Source organism: Entelurus aequoreus, linkage group LG18 (assembly GCF_033978785.1).
Source record: "Entelurus aequoreus isolate RoL-2023_Sb linkage group LG18, RoL_Eaeq_v1.1, whole genome shotgun sequence".
Lineage (NCBI taxonomy): Eukaryota > Metazoa > Chordata > Actinopteri > Syngnathiformes > Syngnathidae > Entelurus > Entelurus aequoreus.
In genome coordinates, this window is record NC_084748.1 from 15,537,684 (window position 1) to 15,555,279 (window position 17,596).

At 39.5% G+C, this 17,596-nt stretch overlaps 1 protein-coding gene across 5 annotated transcripts in view; it reads left to right on the plus strand.

Moving 5' to 3' along the window:
* Positions 1–2,763: 2,763 nt before the first annotated feature.
* The window catches only part of LOC133633853 (voltage-dependent T-type calcium channel subunit alpha-1H-like), a 160,403-nt gene continuing 145,570 nt past the window's right edge, over positions 2,764–17,596 (plus strand). For all 5 annotated transcript variants that reach the window (XR_009821842.1, XR_009821843.1, XM_062026598.1 and 2 more), the window contains exons 1-3: positions 2,764–2,834; positions 4,793–4,944; positions 11,952–12,134. The gene's annotated coding sequence lies outside the window, so the exon portion shown is untranslated. The remainder of the gene's footprint in view (positions 2,835–4,792; positions 4,945–11,951; positions 12,135–17,596) is intronic.

Sequence of the window (17,596 nt, forward strand, 5' to 3'; positions counted from 1 at the left end):
GCATTGTACGATGACACACATTTAGCAAAGGTCAATGTGTATATATTGTAGGTTGACATAGCTACCATGTGCTAATGTGGAAATATATGTTTACTGTAAGTTAGCATGAATTTGTTGTATTGAAGTAGTTATTTCAATTTAACACTGAAATACGGCAAGTCAATGGATATATTGTGAAAACAAAATTGGCTTGGGAGAGGTCTTACGAATGAATTTGATGCTTTGTAGCGCCACCTGCAGGACAATATTCGGTATATCGTTTTTTTTTTAAAGATCACTAACAATATACAGTACATGTACGTGTAAGGTAAACATTATAGGCAATATTTGGATGGGTTGTGCAGCTTTTTGGAAAAGGAAGGAAGGCTGTTTGCTTTGGGGTCTCAGTGAGTTGTTCTCCTAAGTGGGATCCTGGGACCACCGAGGGGCTTTTGTGGGAGTCACACGAAGCCTGGAGAAAAAACAACAGCCGGGGAGTTTCAGCTCAGATTAATTAATCAGGAACACTTTTTCAGTCTCTGCTCTGCTGTTGAAAAAATTCATCTCTTCGCACAGATCATACGCCCGCAGATGTTTCATTTATCACAATTTAGCACAAATTTGTTGTAAGGTAACAGATACTAAGTTACATCAACTTGTACACTCAATATTGTATGGTAACATAACTTGATTGTAAATGATCATGGATTTATCGTAAATCAACCTAACTTTATTACAGATTAATATGGATTTGTTGTAAATTAAATTTGTTAACATAACTTTGTCATAAGTGAACATGTAATTAGTATTGTTTAGTACAGGGAAGTCCAAACTTTTTGACTTGGTGGCCGCATTGGGGTGAAAAAAAATTTGGCTGGGGGCCGAAAGCCAACTGCATGTCATATATATATATATATATATATATATATATATATATATATATATATATATATATATATATATATATATATATATATATATATATATATACATACACTACCGTTCAAAAAGTTTGGGGTCACATTGAAATGTCCTTATTTTTGAAGGAAAAGCACTGTACTTTTCAATGAAGATAACTTTAAACTAGTCTTAACTTTAAAGAAATACACTCTATACTATTCTAGCTGCAAATGTCTGGTTTTTGGTGCAATATCTACATAGGTGTATAGAGGCCCATTTCCAGCAACTACCACTCCAGTGTTCTAATGGTACAATGTGTTTGCTCATTGGCTCAGAAGGCTAATTGATGATTAGAAAACCCTTGTGCAATCATGTTCACACATCTGAAAACAGTTTAGCTCGTCACAGAAGCTACAAAACTGACCTTCCTTTGAGCAGATTGAGTTTCTGGAGCATCACATTTGTGGGGTCAATTAAACGCTCAAAATGGCCAGAAAAAGATAACTTTCATCTGAAACTCGACAGTCTATTCTTGTTCTTAGAAATGAAGGATATTCCACAAAATTGTTTGGGTGACCCCAAACTTTTGAACGGTAGTGTGTGTGTGTATATATATATATATATATATATATATATACATATATATATCTTTATACACACATACATACAGGTCTATAGCCTGTGTAACTGTATATATGTGTATTTATATATATACATATTATAGTAATATAATGGATATATAATTAATGATTAATATAATTGGATATTAAGAGTATGTGAAAGTTGGACTCCTACCTTGTTTACTTCCGTGACGACTTCCTTAAAGTTTTGTAATCAATCAGAAATATCAAGCAGCTAAAATGCGGCAAACATGGATAAGTGTGGAGAGTATTTAGCATTTTTCCCATCATGCATTGTCGTGATTTTAAATCGGTGTCATTTTTTAACTATGTATAGTGATTTGATGTAGTAGCCACAAAGTTCAGTAGGCAGGTTGTGTTATGTGTGACCATGTGTGTTGACTTTTTGTGTTGGTTGCAGTTTGCGCCGTGAGTGGGAAAAGTTATTTGGATTAGGTCATATGGGTAAATGTTGTGCTGTGTACATTTCAAAGTAAAATACATGGTTTTTGACCTGCTGTAGTCACCCTGTACACAAGATCTGTCAAAAAAATCAAAATGAATATGTAGGCACACTGTGAGGCCAGGTTCCTTATTAAACTTGTGACATCTCGTGGGCCATACTGAAGACACCGGCGGGTCGTACTTGGCCCGCGGGCCGTAGTTTGGACACCCCTGGGTTAGTATGTTAACACGAATTAAACGTAAATTAGCGTAAACTCACGCTAATGTGTTATCTGGATGTGTGGGATAAATTAACTTGAATATCTTTAAAATCACTTAGTTTTATTGTATGGTAACAGCACTTAGCGTTATATAATAATGTTTCCATTTCAAGTTAAGGTCTATTTTATCGTAGGCTAGCATGGATTGTGTTTAAATTAACACTTTTGTATTGTACACTGAACAAAAATATAAACAAGTTAAACTGAGTTAAACTCAAATATCAAAATCTTTTACTATTTACACAAAAAAATATTCTCAAATACCGTTTACAAATCTGTCTAAATCTGTGTTAGTAAGCATTTTTTCTTTGTCAAGAAAATCCCTCCCACCTTACAGGTGTGGCATATCAAGATGCTGATAAAACAGCATGATTATTGCACAGGTGTTCCTTTGGCTGCCCACAGTAAAAGGCAAATGTGCAGTTTTATCACACGTGGCATGCTGACTGCAGAAAAGTCCACCAGAGTTTTTGCCCGTGAATTGAATGTTCTTTTCTCTATCATAAGACGCCTCCAAAGCCGTATCAGAAAATTTGGCAGTACATCCAACCGGCCTCACAACCATAGACCATGTGTAACCACACCAGCCCAGGACCTCCACATCCAGCAGGTACACCTCCATGATTTTCTGAAGCCAGCCACCCAGACAGCTGTTGCAACAATTGGTTCGCATAACCAAATAATTTCTACACAAACTTTGAGAAACCGTCTCAGTGAAGCTCATCTGCATGCTCGTTGTCCTCATCGGGTTCTCAACCTGACAAAAGTGAACATTTCAGAGTGGTCTTTTATTCTGGGCAGCCTAAGGCACACATGTGCAGTAATTATGCTGTTAAATCAGCATATTGATGTGCCACACCTGTGAGGTGAGGTGGGATGGATTATCTTGGCAAAGAAAAAATGCTCACTAACACAGATTGAGTTCAACTCATGAAGAATGTAAGCAAAAACAAAAGTGTTGCGTTTATATTTTTGTTCAGTATATTTTAACATGTAATCATGTGTATTTGTCGTATGTTAGCATGGGTTTATAGTGAATTACCATATTTAAATTGTATATTAACATATTTGTATTACATATAAACTTGGGGTTACTAAAAATTAACATATGTTTACTGTAAGGTAACATAGATTTATTGCAATTTAATATACTGTACATTTAAAATTAATTTACATAGATTTAACGGAAATTAATATGGATGTGTCGTAAATGACATGATTTAGTTGTATGTTGGATATTATTGTGTGTTAACACCCCTTTATTGTAAATTACATAACTTGCATTTGTCATAGGTAGCATGAATTTAGTGTAAATTAATAACAAAGTGTTGAAAGTTAACATGGATTAGTTTTAAATTGATATTGGGTTATCAAGAATGGACATACATTCATTTTAGATAAACATGCATTTATTGTAAGCTAACGTAGATTCATCACAATTTGATATAAATTAATTGGCGGTCAACCGGATTTAACAGAAAATGTTAACATATATGTTGTGAGTTAACGGGATTTTGTTGTAAATTAACTCAGATGTATTGTACGTTAACAATGTATGTTAATGTATATTTGTCTTAGGTTAGCATGAATTTAGTATACATTTGTGTTGGATGTTAACAGGGGTTTTCTATGTTAACATGCATTTATCATAAATTTAAGTTAATTAACATACTGTTGTCGCACACTAACATGGATTTAGTGCAATTTAAAATTGGTATAATACTTGACTATAAGTGGACATACAGCTTTTGTAAATTAACATACACTAAAAGTTTGGGGTCACATTGAAATGTCCTTATTTTTGAAGGAAAAGCACTGTACTTTTCAATGAAGATAACTTTAAACTAGTCTTAACTTTAAAGAAATACACTCTATACATTGCTAATGTGGTAAATGACTATTCTAGCTGCAAATGTCTGGTTTTTGGTGCAATATCTACATAGGTGTATAGAGGCCCATTTCCAGCAACTATCACTCCAGTGTTCTAATGGTACAATGTGTTTGCTCATTGGCTCAGAAGGCTAATTGATGATTAGAAAACCCTTGTGCAATCATGTTCACACATCTGAAAACAGTTTAGCTTGTTACAGAAGCTACAAAACTGACCTTCCTTTGAGCAGATTGAGTTTCTGGAGCATCACATTTGTGGGGTCAATTAAACGCTCAAAATGGCCAGAAAAAGAGAACTTTCATCTGAAACTCGACAGTCTATTCTTGTTCTTAGAAATGAAGGCTATTCCACAAAATTGTTTGGGTGACCCCAAACTTTTGAACGGTAGTGTAGATTTATCCCAACTTAATATTGTCGGTTAGCGTGGATTCATCGTCAGTTGACGTACATTTATCGTAACTCAATTTAATAGAGTATGAGTGGTTAAGCGTGATTGTTCTTGATGTGTGATGGCAGCCAATGAATCAAATTTAATGATCCTCGTTCTCCAGCTCTGCAAATGACAAACAACGTTACTGACCCTGACACCGTTTGTTTACGGCCTTAGGCGACAAGTTGTTGTGTATTGACCCTGCAATACTGTTCATTTTCTATGTCGCTTTTGTGCCATTTTACAGCTGTAACTCAAAGGCAAACCAAGGCCGACATTGAAGGGATTGTCGCGCATCATTTGAACTTTGACCCTCACACATCTGCTCACGGTCGACTGCTGACCAGATGTCCGCTGGGCTCAAACGCTGCAGGACATTCAGAATAGAGACTGAGAAAGGTGCGAAAGTCAATTACTTTGCTAGTTGTTGCAATTTATGTAAGAAAATACAAATCAGGAGATGTATAAAGTGTATCGTATTAATAAAGATTGATTAATCGTTAGTTGATGTAATTGTCATAAGTTAAGGCTGGATTGTTGTGAGTTCATGTTGATTTCCTTAAGTTAAAATAGATTTATCGTAAGTAAGTGCAAATGTGTCATAGTTCAACGTAAATATATCGTAAATTGACAGAGATTCATCGTTATTTAATGTACATATAAGGCTATAAAACTGAAATATTGTAAGTTAACATTCATTTATTGACCTTGGCCAAGATTTATTGTAAGTTAACATGAACATGTTGTTAGTCAATGTGTATACAGTATATCGTAAGTTGAAGTAGCGTTATCACAAGTTAACACTGAAATATCAAAGTAATTGAACTGACTCTAATATAGATTTATTTTAATTTGTCAAAATGGATTTATTGTTAATTGACTTACAAGTTCAAGCTGAAATATCGTAAATTCATATTAATTTACTAAACTTAATTTACTGATGTCAGCATAGATTTATTGTTTAAGTTAACAATAATTTTTCGTTAATCAATGGGGATAGATCGTAAGTTGTGGTAGAGTTATCACAATTTAATACTGAAATATCGTGAGGTATTAGTAATGTCCGCTTAGATTTATTGTTTGTTGATATTCATTTGTCGTACCTTAGATGTGGATACATCGTGAGTTGCAGTAATTTTTGTAGGTTTTAGCTGAAAAAATATTGTAAGTTAATTTTACCAAGCCTAACATAGATTTTGTGTAAGTTAACAAAAAATTGTTGTAGCCTACCTCGGTGTGGATATATCGTATGTTGAGGTAGAGCTTTCAAAAGTTTACACTAAAATATCATAAGGTTATTGAACTGACCCAAACAGATGTATTTTAAGCTAGCATGAATTTGTCGTAAGTCAAATGGAATTCATTGTTGATTGACATAGTTATCAAAAGTTAAGCTGAAATATTGTAAGTTCATATTAATTTGTTGAACTTGACGGGGATTTATTGTAAGTTAACACATTTGTCGTAGGTCAACGGGGATATACTTAAGTTGACACGGATTTATCATTAATTGATATAGGTATCGTAAGGTAACGCTAAAATATTATTGTACGTCAACAAAAATGTGTTGTAGATCATCCATCCATCCATCCATCTTCTTCCGCTTATCCGAGGTCGGGTCGCGGGGGCAGCAGCTTAAGCAGGGAAGCCCAGACTTCCCTCTCCCCAGCCACTTCGTCCAACTCCTCCCGGGGGATCCCGAGGCGTTCCCAGGCCAGCCGGGAGACATAGTCTTCCCAACGTGTCCTGGGTCTTCCCCGTGGCCTCCTACCGGTCGGACGTGCCCTAAACACCTCCCTAGGGAGGCGTTCGGGTGGCATCCTGACCAGATGCCCGAACCACCTTATCTGGCTCCTCTCGATGTGGAGGAGCAGCAGCTTTACTTTGAGCTCCCCCCGGATGGCAGAGCTTCTCACCCTATCTCTAAGGGAGAGCCCCGCCACCCGGCGGAGGAAACTCATTTCGGCCGCTTGTACCCGTGATCTTGTCCTTTCGGTCATAACCCAAAGCTCATGACCATAGGTGAGGATGGGAACGTAGATCGACCGGTAAATTGAGAGCTTTGCTTTCCGGTTCAGCTCCTTCTTCACCACAACGGATCGATACAGCGTCCGCATTATTGAAGACGCCGCACCGATCCGCCTGTCGATCTCACGATCCACTCTTCCCTCACTCGTGAACAAGACTCCGAGGTACTTGAACTCCTCCACTTGGGGCAGGGTCTCCTCCGCAACCCGGAGATGGCACTCCACCCTTTTCCGGGCGAGAACCATGGATTTGGACTTGGAGGTGCTGATTCTCATCCCAGTCGCTTCACACTCAGCTGCGAACCGATCCAGCGAGAGCTGAAGATCCTGGCCAGATGAAGCCATCAGGACCACATCATCTGCAAAAAGCAGAGACCTAATCCTGCAGCCACCAAACCAGATCCCCTCAACGCCTTGACTGCGCCTAGAAATTCTGTCCATAAAAGTTATGAACAGAATCGGTGACAAAGGGCAGCCTTGGCGGAGTCCAACCCTCACTGGAAACGTGTCCGACTTACTGCCGGCAATGCGGACCAAACTCTGGCACTGATCATACAGGGAGCGGACCGCCACAATCAGACAGTCCGATACCCCATACTCTCTGAGCACTCCCCACAGGACTTCCCGAGGGACACGGTCGAATGCCTTCTCCAAGTCCACAAAACACATGTAGACTGGTTGGGCAAACTCCCATGCACCCTCAAGGACCCTGCCGAGAGTATAGAGCTGGTCCACAGTTCCACGACCAGGACGAAAACCACACTGTTCCTCCTGAATCCGAGGTTCGACTATCCAGCGTAGCCTCCTCTCTAGTACACCTGAATAGACCTTACCGGGAAGGCTGAGGAGTGTGATCCCACGATAGTTAGAACACACCCTCCGGTTCCCCTTCTTAAAGAGAGGAACCACCACCCCGGTCTGCCAATCCAGAGGTACCGCCCCCGATGTCCACGCGATGCTGCAGAGTCTTGTCAACCAAGACAGCCCCACAGCATCCAGAGCCTTAAGGAACTCTGGGCGGATCTCATCCACCCCCGGGGCCTTGCCACCGAGGAGCTTTTTAACTACCTCAGCAACCTCAGCCCCAGAAATAGGAGAGCCCACCACAGATTCCCCAGGCACTGCTTCCTCATAGGAAGACGTGTTGGTGGGATTGAGGAGGTCTTCGAAGTATTCCCTCCACCGATCCACAACATCCGCAGTCGAGGTCAGCAGAACACCATCCTCACCGTACACGGTGTTGATAGCGCACTGCTTCCCCTTCCTGAGGCGGCGGATGGTGGTCCAGAATCGCTTCGAAGCCGTCCGGAAGTCGTTTTCCATGGCTTCCCCGAACTCCTCCCATGTCCGAGTTTTTGCCTCCGCGACAGCCGAAGCCGCACACCGCTTGGCCTGTCGGTACCTGTCCGCTGCCTCAGGAGTCCTATGAGCCAAAATAACCCGATAGGACTCCTTCTTCAGCTTGACGGCATCCCTCACCGCCGGTGTCCACCAACGGGTTCTAGGATTACCGCCACGACAGGCACCAACTACCTTGCGGCCACAGCTCCTATCAGCCGCCTCGACAATAGAGGTGCGGAACATGGTCCACTCGGACTCAATGTCCAGCACCTCCCTCGTGACATGTTCAAAGTTCATCCGGAGGTGGGAATTGAAACTCTCGCTGACAGGAGACTCTGCCAGACGTTCCCAGCAAACCCTCACAATGCGTTTGGGCCTGCCAGGTCTGTCCGGCATCCTCCCCCACCATCTCAGCCAACTCACCACCAGGTGGTGATCGGTAGAAAGCTCCGCCCCTCTCTTCACCCGGGTGTCCAAAACATGAGGCCACAAATCCGACGACACAACTACAAAGTCGATCATGGAACTGCGGCCTAGGGTGTCCTGGTGCCAAGTGCACATATGGACACCCTTGTGTTTGAACATGGTGTTCGTTATGGACAATCTGTGACGGGCACAAAAGTCCAATAACAAAACACCGCTCGGGTTCAGATCCGGGCAGCCATTCTTCCCAATCACGCCTCTCCAGGTTTCACTGTCGCTGCCAACATGAGCGTTGAAGTCCCCCAGTAGAACGAGGGAATCACCCGGGGGAGCACTCTCAATTACTCCCTCGAATGAATCCAAAAAGGGTGGGTACTCTGAGCTGCGGTTTGGCGCGTAAGCGCAAACCACAGTCAGGACCCGTTCCCCCACCCGAAGGCGGAGGGAAGCTACCCTCTCGTCCACCGGGTTGAACTCCAACATGCAGGCTCTGAGCCGGGGGGAAACAAGAATTGCCACCCCAGCCCGTCGCCTCTCACTGCCGGCAACGCCAGAGTAGAAGAGAGTCCAGCCCCTCTCGAGAGAACTGGTTCCAGAGCCCTTGCTGTGCGTCGAAGTGAGTCCGACTATGTCTAGTCGGAACTTCTCCACCTCGCGCACTAGCTCAGGCTCCTTCCCCCCCAGCGAGGTGACGTTCCACGTCCCAAGAGCTAGCTTCTGTAGCCGAGGATCGGACCGCCAAGTGCCCTGCCTTCGGCTGCCGCCCAGCTCACATCACACCCGACCTCTATGACCCCTGCCATGGGTGGTGAGCCCATTGGAGGGGGAACCCACGTTGCCTCTTCGGGCTGTGCCCGGCCGGGCCCCATGGGGACAGGCCCGGCCACCAGGCGCTCGCCATCGTGCCCCACCTCCGGGCCTGGCTCCAGAGGGGGGCCCCGGTGACCCGCGTCCGGGCGAGGGAAATCTGGGTCCATAGTTTTTATTTCTCATTGAGGTCTTCGAATGTTGTAGATCAATGTGTGTATATTGTAAGTTGAGGTAGAGTTTTTATAAGTTAATGCTGACATATCGTAGTCAATTTACCAAATCTAGCGTAGATTTATTGTAAGCTAAAATGAATTCGTCGTTAGTCTAAGAGGATATACCGTAAGTACAGGCAGAGTTATCACAAGTTAACACTGAAATATCGTAAGGTAATTAAACACACCCTAGCGTAGATTTATTGATTTATTGAACTAACATGAATTTATTGTAAGTTAACACATTTGTCCTCGGTCAATGTGAATATATATCCTAAATTGACTCAGACGTATTGTTAGTTGATGTAGTTATGGTAACGTAACGCTGAAATATCGTAGGTGGACATTAATTTATTAATTTCAGCATACATTTGTTGTCCGTAGATAAACATGTCATAGCTTAGCTCAATGTGGATACATAGTAAGTTGAGATAGTTTATGTAGGTTACTGCTGAAACATGGTAAGTTCATTTTACCGAACCTAAAATACATTAATTGTAAGTTAACATAAATGTGTCATAGCCTCGCTCAATGTGCATGTATCGTATGTTGAGTTATCACCAGGAATACTGAAATATCGTAAGTAATTGAACTGACCCAAAGTTAGCGTGAATTTGTCATAAGCCAAATGAAATTCATCGTTTAATGACAAAGTCATCACAAGTTAACGCTGAAATATCGTTAAGTTCGCATTGATTCATTGACTTTGAATCCTAAGTTGACACAGACTTATTGTTGGTTGATATAGTTATTGTTAAGTAATGCTGAAATAACATAAGTTGACATGAATTTATTAATTTCAGCATACATTTACTGTATGTTAACGTAAATTTGTAGATACATCGTAAGTTATGGTAGAGTTTTTGTAAGTTAACGCTTAAATATCGTTAGTTCATTTTACCAACCATTACATAGATTTACTGTAAGTCAGCAAGAATTTCTGAATTTGTCGTGGACTTTCCGTAAGTTGAAATGAATTTAGAGCGATATATAAGTATTAGGGCTAGAGATGTCCGATAATATCGGACTGCTGATATTATCGGCCGATAAATGCTTTTAAAATGTAATATCGGAAAGTATCGGTTTCAAAAAGTAAAATGTATGACTTTTTAAAACGCTGCTGTACGGAGTGGTACACGGACGTAGGGAGAAGTACAGAGCGCCAATAAACCTTAAAGGCACTGCCTTTGCGTGCCGGCCCAATCACATAATATCTACGGCTTTTCACACACACAAGTGAATGCAAGGCATACTTGGTCAACAGCCATACAGGTCACACTGAGGGTAGCCGTGTAAACAACTTTAACACTGTTACAAATATGCGCCACACTGTGAACCCACACCAAACAAGAATGACAAACACATTTCGGGAGAACATCTGCACCGTAACACAACATAAACACAACAGAACAAATACCCAGAACCCCTTGCAGCACTAACTCTTTCGGGACGCTACAATATACACCCCCCAGTACCCCCAAACCCTCCACCCCCACTCCCACCTCAACCACACCCCCCTAACCCCGCCCGCCTCAACCTCCTCATGCTCTCACAGGGAGAGCATGTCCCAAATTCCAAGCTGCTGTTTTGAGGCATGTTAAAAAAAATAATGCACTTTGTGACTTCAATAATAAATATGGCAGTGCCATGTTGGCATTTTTTTTCCATAACTTGAGTTGATTTATTTTGGAAAACCTTGTTACATTGTTTAATGCATCCAGCAGGGCATCACAACAAAATTAGGCACAACAATGTGTTAATTCCACGACTGAATATATCGGTATCGGTTGATATCGGAATCGGTAATTAAGAGTTGGACCATATCGGAATATTGTATATCGGCAATAAAGCCATTATCGGACATCTCTAATTAGGGCTGGTCAATACTTTTGGTAATTTTTGGTGTTGATCTGATAGCATACAAATACAGGACCAATATTTACCATACTGATACATGAACATTTTAAAGCTCAACGAAAATACCTTTAATTTGTTCATCGTGAACATACAGTCCTTTTGCAATTCTGTTAACCATGTAAACATACCAACCAAATAATATCATTACTGCCTTTTATGACATGCAGTTGTTTGAGGAGAACAAATCTTATTTTAAGAATGGATACTTAAATGGGCGGGTGAGAAAATTGCTATTCCAAAAAAAAAAAAAAATCAGAAATGAGTATATTCTGTTTTACTTCCTGAGTGTGTTTTATTTTGAAAGCAGCCAAGCAAGTGTTTCCAGCATATCTTATCTTATATCCCGCTACCTTGACGCCTCTCTCACCCTCCCCTTCTCTCTCTCTCTCTCTCTCTCTCTCTCTCTCTCTCTCTCTCTCCCCCTCTCCCTCTCTCACTCTCACTCTCACTCTCTCTCTCTCTCTCTCTCTCTCTCTCTCCTCTCCCCCCGGTGCTGATGAACTCCTCTACCTGACACCACAACGCGTCCGGCGGCAAAGGGGGCGCACAAACAGTCGGGGGTGGCCCGGTCCTTAACTTAACTTAAACAACTTCCCCCCCTCCCCCTCCCCCAACCTCATTCTGGACTTACCTTTTTGTTCTTTCTTTTTTCTTTTTTTCTTTTTTTTATATACAGCTCCATCCATCCATCCTGTGGATTGATTCAGTTGGGATAAAAGAGGAGGACTAAGAAGAAGAAGAAGAATAAGAGGAGGAGGACCAACCGGGTGGCTGTCAGATGGAGCACAGAGGCTCCTGGAGGAGCTCAGGGCGCACAGCGGACCCGCAGTGACCGCTTGTGGATGGACGCTGCTCCCCGGTAAGCAGCAACAACTTTTTCTTGCTCGTTATCTCTCTGATAATCCACTTTGACAATATTTTTATTTTGGGATGTCCTCATTGCAATGGATGTGTTTGGTCTTTTAAAGGTTGCAAGTTAACATATTGGAAGTAACAATGTCTTCATATACTGTAATATTAATCATTCACTCTACTCCACTGATACTGACAGTACAGAAAATAACACTCTACTTGCATCAAATGTCAAAATGCAAAATTGTTCCTGTTTTAGTGCTTAACAGTTTCGGGTTGATGATGGGATGTTGTTGGCTGGCCTTCATAAGGATGCAGTGTTGATTTATTGCCACTGTCCAAATCCATTCTTTTGTTGTTTTTTGGATACAAATACAAAAGTTGAAAATGTATGCTTTGTCGGACCGAGATAGTTATGGTAGTTTTGCTGGACATAACGTGGGTTTTGTAAGCTGATGCAGATTTGTTACGTGTTAAAGTTTATTTTTCGTATATCTAAATCTGTGTCCATCTTTACAGCAGTGTTTTTTGGATACAAATACAAAACAAGTTGATGCATGCTTTGTCTGTATAGCAATGTTATGTTTTTGTACGTCAATTTGGGGTGTATCGCATGCCAACGCAGACTTATGCGACGTTACAATAGATTGATCGTAAAGGTCTGCCCGATAAGAAACCTGTACCTCCAAATGTGAGTTCATGCTTTGTAGTAGTGTTTTTTGGATGCAAATACAAAACGTGAAAATGCATGCTTTGCCTTGGATAGCAATGTTATGTATGGTTCAAGATACGTCATGGTGGGTTTATCGTTAGCTGACACAGATTTATTGTATGTGAAAGCTAACAGGCATGACATAACTTATTGTAAGTTAACATGGATTTATTGTAACAGTTGACATGCAATAATTGTAAGTTAACATGCAATTATCGTAAGTTAACATGCATTTATTGTAAGATAACATGCAATTATCGTAAGTTAACATGCATTTATTGTAAGATAACATGCAATTATCGTAGGTTAACATGCGTTTATTGTAAGAGTTAAGAGTTAGCATGCCAGTTAATATGCATTTATCGTAAGTGTTTGCATGCATTTACCGTAAATTAACATTAATTTATCGTAAGAGGTGGCATGCATTTATTGTAAGTTATTATGTATTACCATAAGAGTTGACATACATTTATGGTGAGTTAACATGCAATTTTTGAAAATTAACATGCATTTATTGTAATTTAGCATGCAATTATCGTAAGTTAACATGCATTATTCGTAAATTAGTATGCATTTATTTTGAGAATTAGCATGCATTTATCGTAAGTTAAAATGCATTTATTGTAAGAGTTAGCATGCAGTTGTCCTAAGTTAACATGCATTTATTGTAAAATTAGCTTGCAGTTATCAGTAGTTAGCAATAAAATTTCGTAAGTTAACATGCATTTATTGTTTGTAGCTGAGGTTCAATTATTTAACTTAACGTTTAGTTATCCTAAGTTAAAATGAATGGTTACTCGCCTTGAAAGTGTATTGTACTGCGCAAAAGTTGCACTAAGTTAGTGTTCATTCGTTGAAAGTTAGCATCCAGTTATTGTAAGTTAGCATGCATTTATTCTAAGTAAACATGCAATTATTGTAGGTGAAGATGCATTTTTCGTAAGAGTTAGCATGCATGTATCGAAAGTAACATACATGTATCTTAACAGTTAGCATGCATTTATATTAAGTTAGCGTGCATTTATCTTAAGAATTAGCATGCATTGATCGTAAGTTAAAATGCATTTATCTAAAATGCATTTATTTTAAGAGTTAGCATGCATTTGTCCTAAGTTAACATGCATTCATTGTAAATCATCATGCAGTTATCAGTAGTTAGCAATACACTTTCATAAGTTAACATGCATTTATTGTAAGTTGAGGTTCAATTATTGTAACTTAACGTTTAATTATCCTAAATTAAAATTAATGGTTACTCGCTTTGAAAGTGCATTTTACTGCTTAAAAGTTGCATTAAGTTAGCCTTCATTTATTGAAAGTTAGCATCCAGGTATTGTAAGTTAGCATGCATTTATTGTAAGTAAATATGCAATTATTGTAGGTGAACATGCATTTTTCGTAAGAGTTACATACATAGAGTTAATTACATAGAGTTCGATACATTCATGCGCATGTATTGAAAGTTACATACACTTATCTTAAGAGTAAGCTTGCATTTATAGTAATTTACCATGTATTATCTTAAGAATTGGCATGCATTTATCGTAAGTTAAAATGCATTCGTTGTATATTAGCAAGCGGTTATCAGTAGTTGTAAGTTAACATGCATTTATTGTAAGTTGAGGTTCAATTATTGTAACTTAACATTTAATTATCCTAAGTTAAAATGGATGGTTATTTGCCTTGAAAGTGCATTTTACTGCTTAGAAGCTGTAGTCTGTTGTGTCTTGTTCCTGGTTAGGATTGGCTTTGTGTCTACTTCACACGGTGTAACTGTCAGCAGTGTGTTTAAAGTGATACAACAGAACTCCTCACCAGGTTTTAACCATGCAGAAGGATGGCATTCTGCTGTGTTTTTATTTATTTTGTTGTTGTGCGACGGTCGACTGATGTCTGCCCAACAGCTAGCGTGGAATCTCCACAACAACACAAAAAAAACCCCTCAAAGCGTGCAGCTCTGGAATACTCACATACAGTATTTCCAGGCCTCATGCCCGTCATCATACAAACACACAGACACACATGCACACACACTCTCGCACACACACACACTGGCAGACTGCATGTCATGATGTCGCTCAAAGAGTCTTTTTAAGTGCCAGCGCTCATGTCGTTAACTTCATAATAATTGGCCTGGCACTTCATTTTTCTTGATTGGGCCTCGTGTTGGTCGTTAAAATGATACACTCAGAGTACACACACATACACTCTTACAGCCAAGCAAGTATCGTACAGTAATAAATGTTTACAGTGCACAGAGTCACACTCTCTAAGTTTTATCTCGCCATGCCGAACTACAGCAGCATGATGCACAAACAAAATAATAAATAAGGTGGATTTGATACAAATTAATTGTACGATAACACAGCTTTATCGCACGCTAACTTGGATTTGTCCTAAGGTAAGTTGAGCCGTTGTCGGTCAACATAGTTAATAGTTAATCTATTACTTTAGACTTTTTTCAAGTTAACGTGTACTTATTGCGAGTTAACAAAACGTTGTCCTAAGTTAACGAAGATATGTAACGCATAAACAATTTCACTGTACTTTTTAAGGACAATGGCAATAAAGTATGGTCAAATATTGTATTCTATCGTGAAAAAAACATGGCATTATCGTAAGTTAACGATTGATTGTAGCTAAAGATGGACTTTGGTTAGTTAACCTGTATTTATCGCAAGTTTACATAACTTAGTTGTAGGTTAACAAAGATATGTTGTACATAAACATGACTTTATTGTAGGCTTAGTCAGTCTTCACAGATTTATCGGATAGTAAACCAATCTATCGGAAGGTAACAATCTATTGTGAGAAAACATGGTTTTACCGTAAAATAACATTGATTTATTGTCGTTAACCTGTATGTATCACGCGTTAACATAACTTAGTTGTAGGTTAACAAATAAAATGTTGTACATAAACATGACTTTATTATAGGCTTATATGGAGTCATTGTCAGTCTACATAGATTTATCGAATTGTAATCCAATTTATTGAAAGGTAACAATCTATCTATGGCTTCTTCGTAAGTTAACATTAATTGATCGTAGCTAAAGATAGACTTTTATTAGTTAACCTGTCTTTGTCATGAGTAACCATAACTTAGTCATAGGTTAATGAAAATATGTTGTAGATAAACATGACTTCATCATAAGCTTACATAGATTTGTTGTCAGTCAACATAGATGTATTGGATGGTAAACCAATTTATCAGAAGGTAACAATCTATTGTGAGAAAACATGACTTTATCGTACGTGGACATTGATTTATTGTTGCTAATTATGGACTTTTGTTAAGTTAACTTGTGTTTATCACGAATTAACATAATATTGTGGTGGGTTGACATAGATTTATTATACATAAACCAGACTTTATTGTAGTCTTACGTGGATTCTTATTTAAAAAAGTTTAATTTATCGTAGGTTAACATAGATTTAGTGTAAGTTAACATTTTCCTAATTTTATATGCATTTACTGTATATGGTGTGTCGACTCAGGATAGGTACCAAATCCGGTAATTTTTTGGCATCGACCGAATCTTGCTGGTCCATGTAAAAGCCAACGGTGCCATATTACAGTACCTGGGTTACGTGTGACGTCACGCCCAGTTGCCGACTCACTTCGACACCTGGCTATCACTCCAGAAGCACTGAGAGCGGACTGAGCCAAACTACCTCTAGGTAATGTTGCAGTTTTCAATGCCAACAAAGAAATCGACTCAAAAAAAACGCTCCAGCGTAAGTTACGTAAGGCTCTACTTTTCCATAAATGCGCTAGCTTGATGCGAGTATACAGTGCGTTGACTTTGCTCTGGACATGCTACTGATTAGCATTTACAATTTTATATGGTGATTTCAACACTTCCAAAATTGTGAATGAAAACTACAACTAAGGTGCACGTTACAATCGAACAGTTGGTGTTCAATAAGTACGATACTTACAGTATAAACACTTTCTAGGGCGCCACAATTAAAAACACTATAAACTGCATGCTACTGGCATCTAGCGTCTTGGACTTGCAACTGTAGCTGCGACTTAATATTGCAAATGAGAAAGATATAACAACTGGAGAGCAGTTATTATAATCAGCTTATTTTTATGTTATCAAAAACAATAATATTAATTAACACACAGAAAAATACAGAGAATTGGTATCGTTAAGTGCTGGTATCGATTCCCAGGTACTGTATCGGTTCAAATGTTGACATCATTTAATTGTAGGTTAACAGATTTATGGCAAGGTTGCATTCATGTAAAAATGTTTTTATCATTAATTAAGATGGATTTTGTTGCAAGCTAACTCAGATTTATGGTTACGTCAATAAAATAATCAACTAAGTGTTAAGTTCTGTCTTGTTTATAGTAATGATATAGTAGCTTTTTCAATGGGACGGAAAAATGCCACTCAATGTTCTGAACCCCTGCTTCCTTGGCAGTCAGTGTTTGTACAGCCCTGACGCCATGTTGTCCTTCTCTGGCAAACAAGTGGAGATTGTTACAACAGCGCCTCTGCTGGTGGCAGCCAAGCAGTGCAATCCTGTTTGTTGCCTCAAGAAGCGATGCATCAACAATCAATTCCACGCCATTAAACAAATTAACTGGGTAAACGGTTGGTCATGAAAATACTAATCAAAGCCATTTATTTCCCTCAACCCCCACGCTAATGAAAGCGCCTGCGAAGCTACTCTGTCCTTGTTTGCTTAAAGCTTGTGTGCATTTCAAGGAATTAGCGGCGAGGTTGTGTGCTCGTCACGTT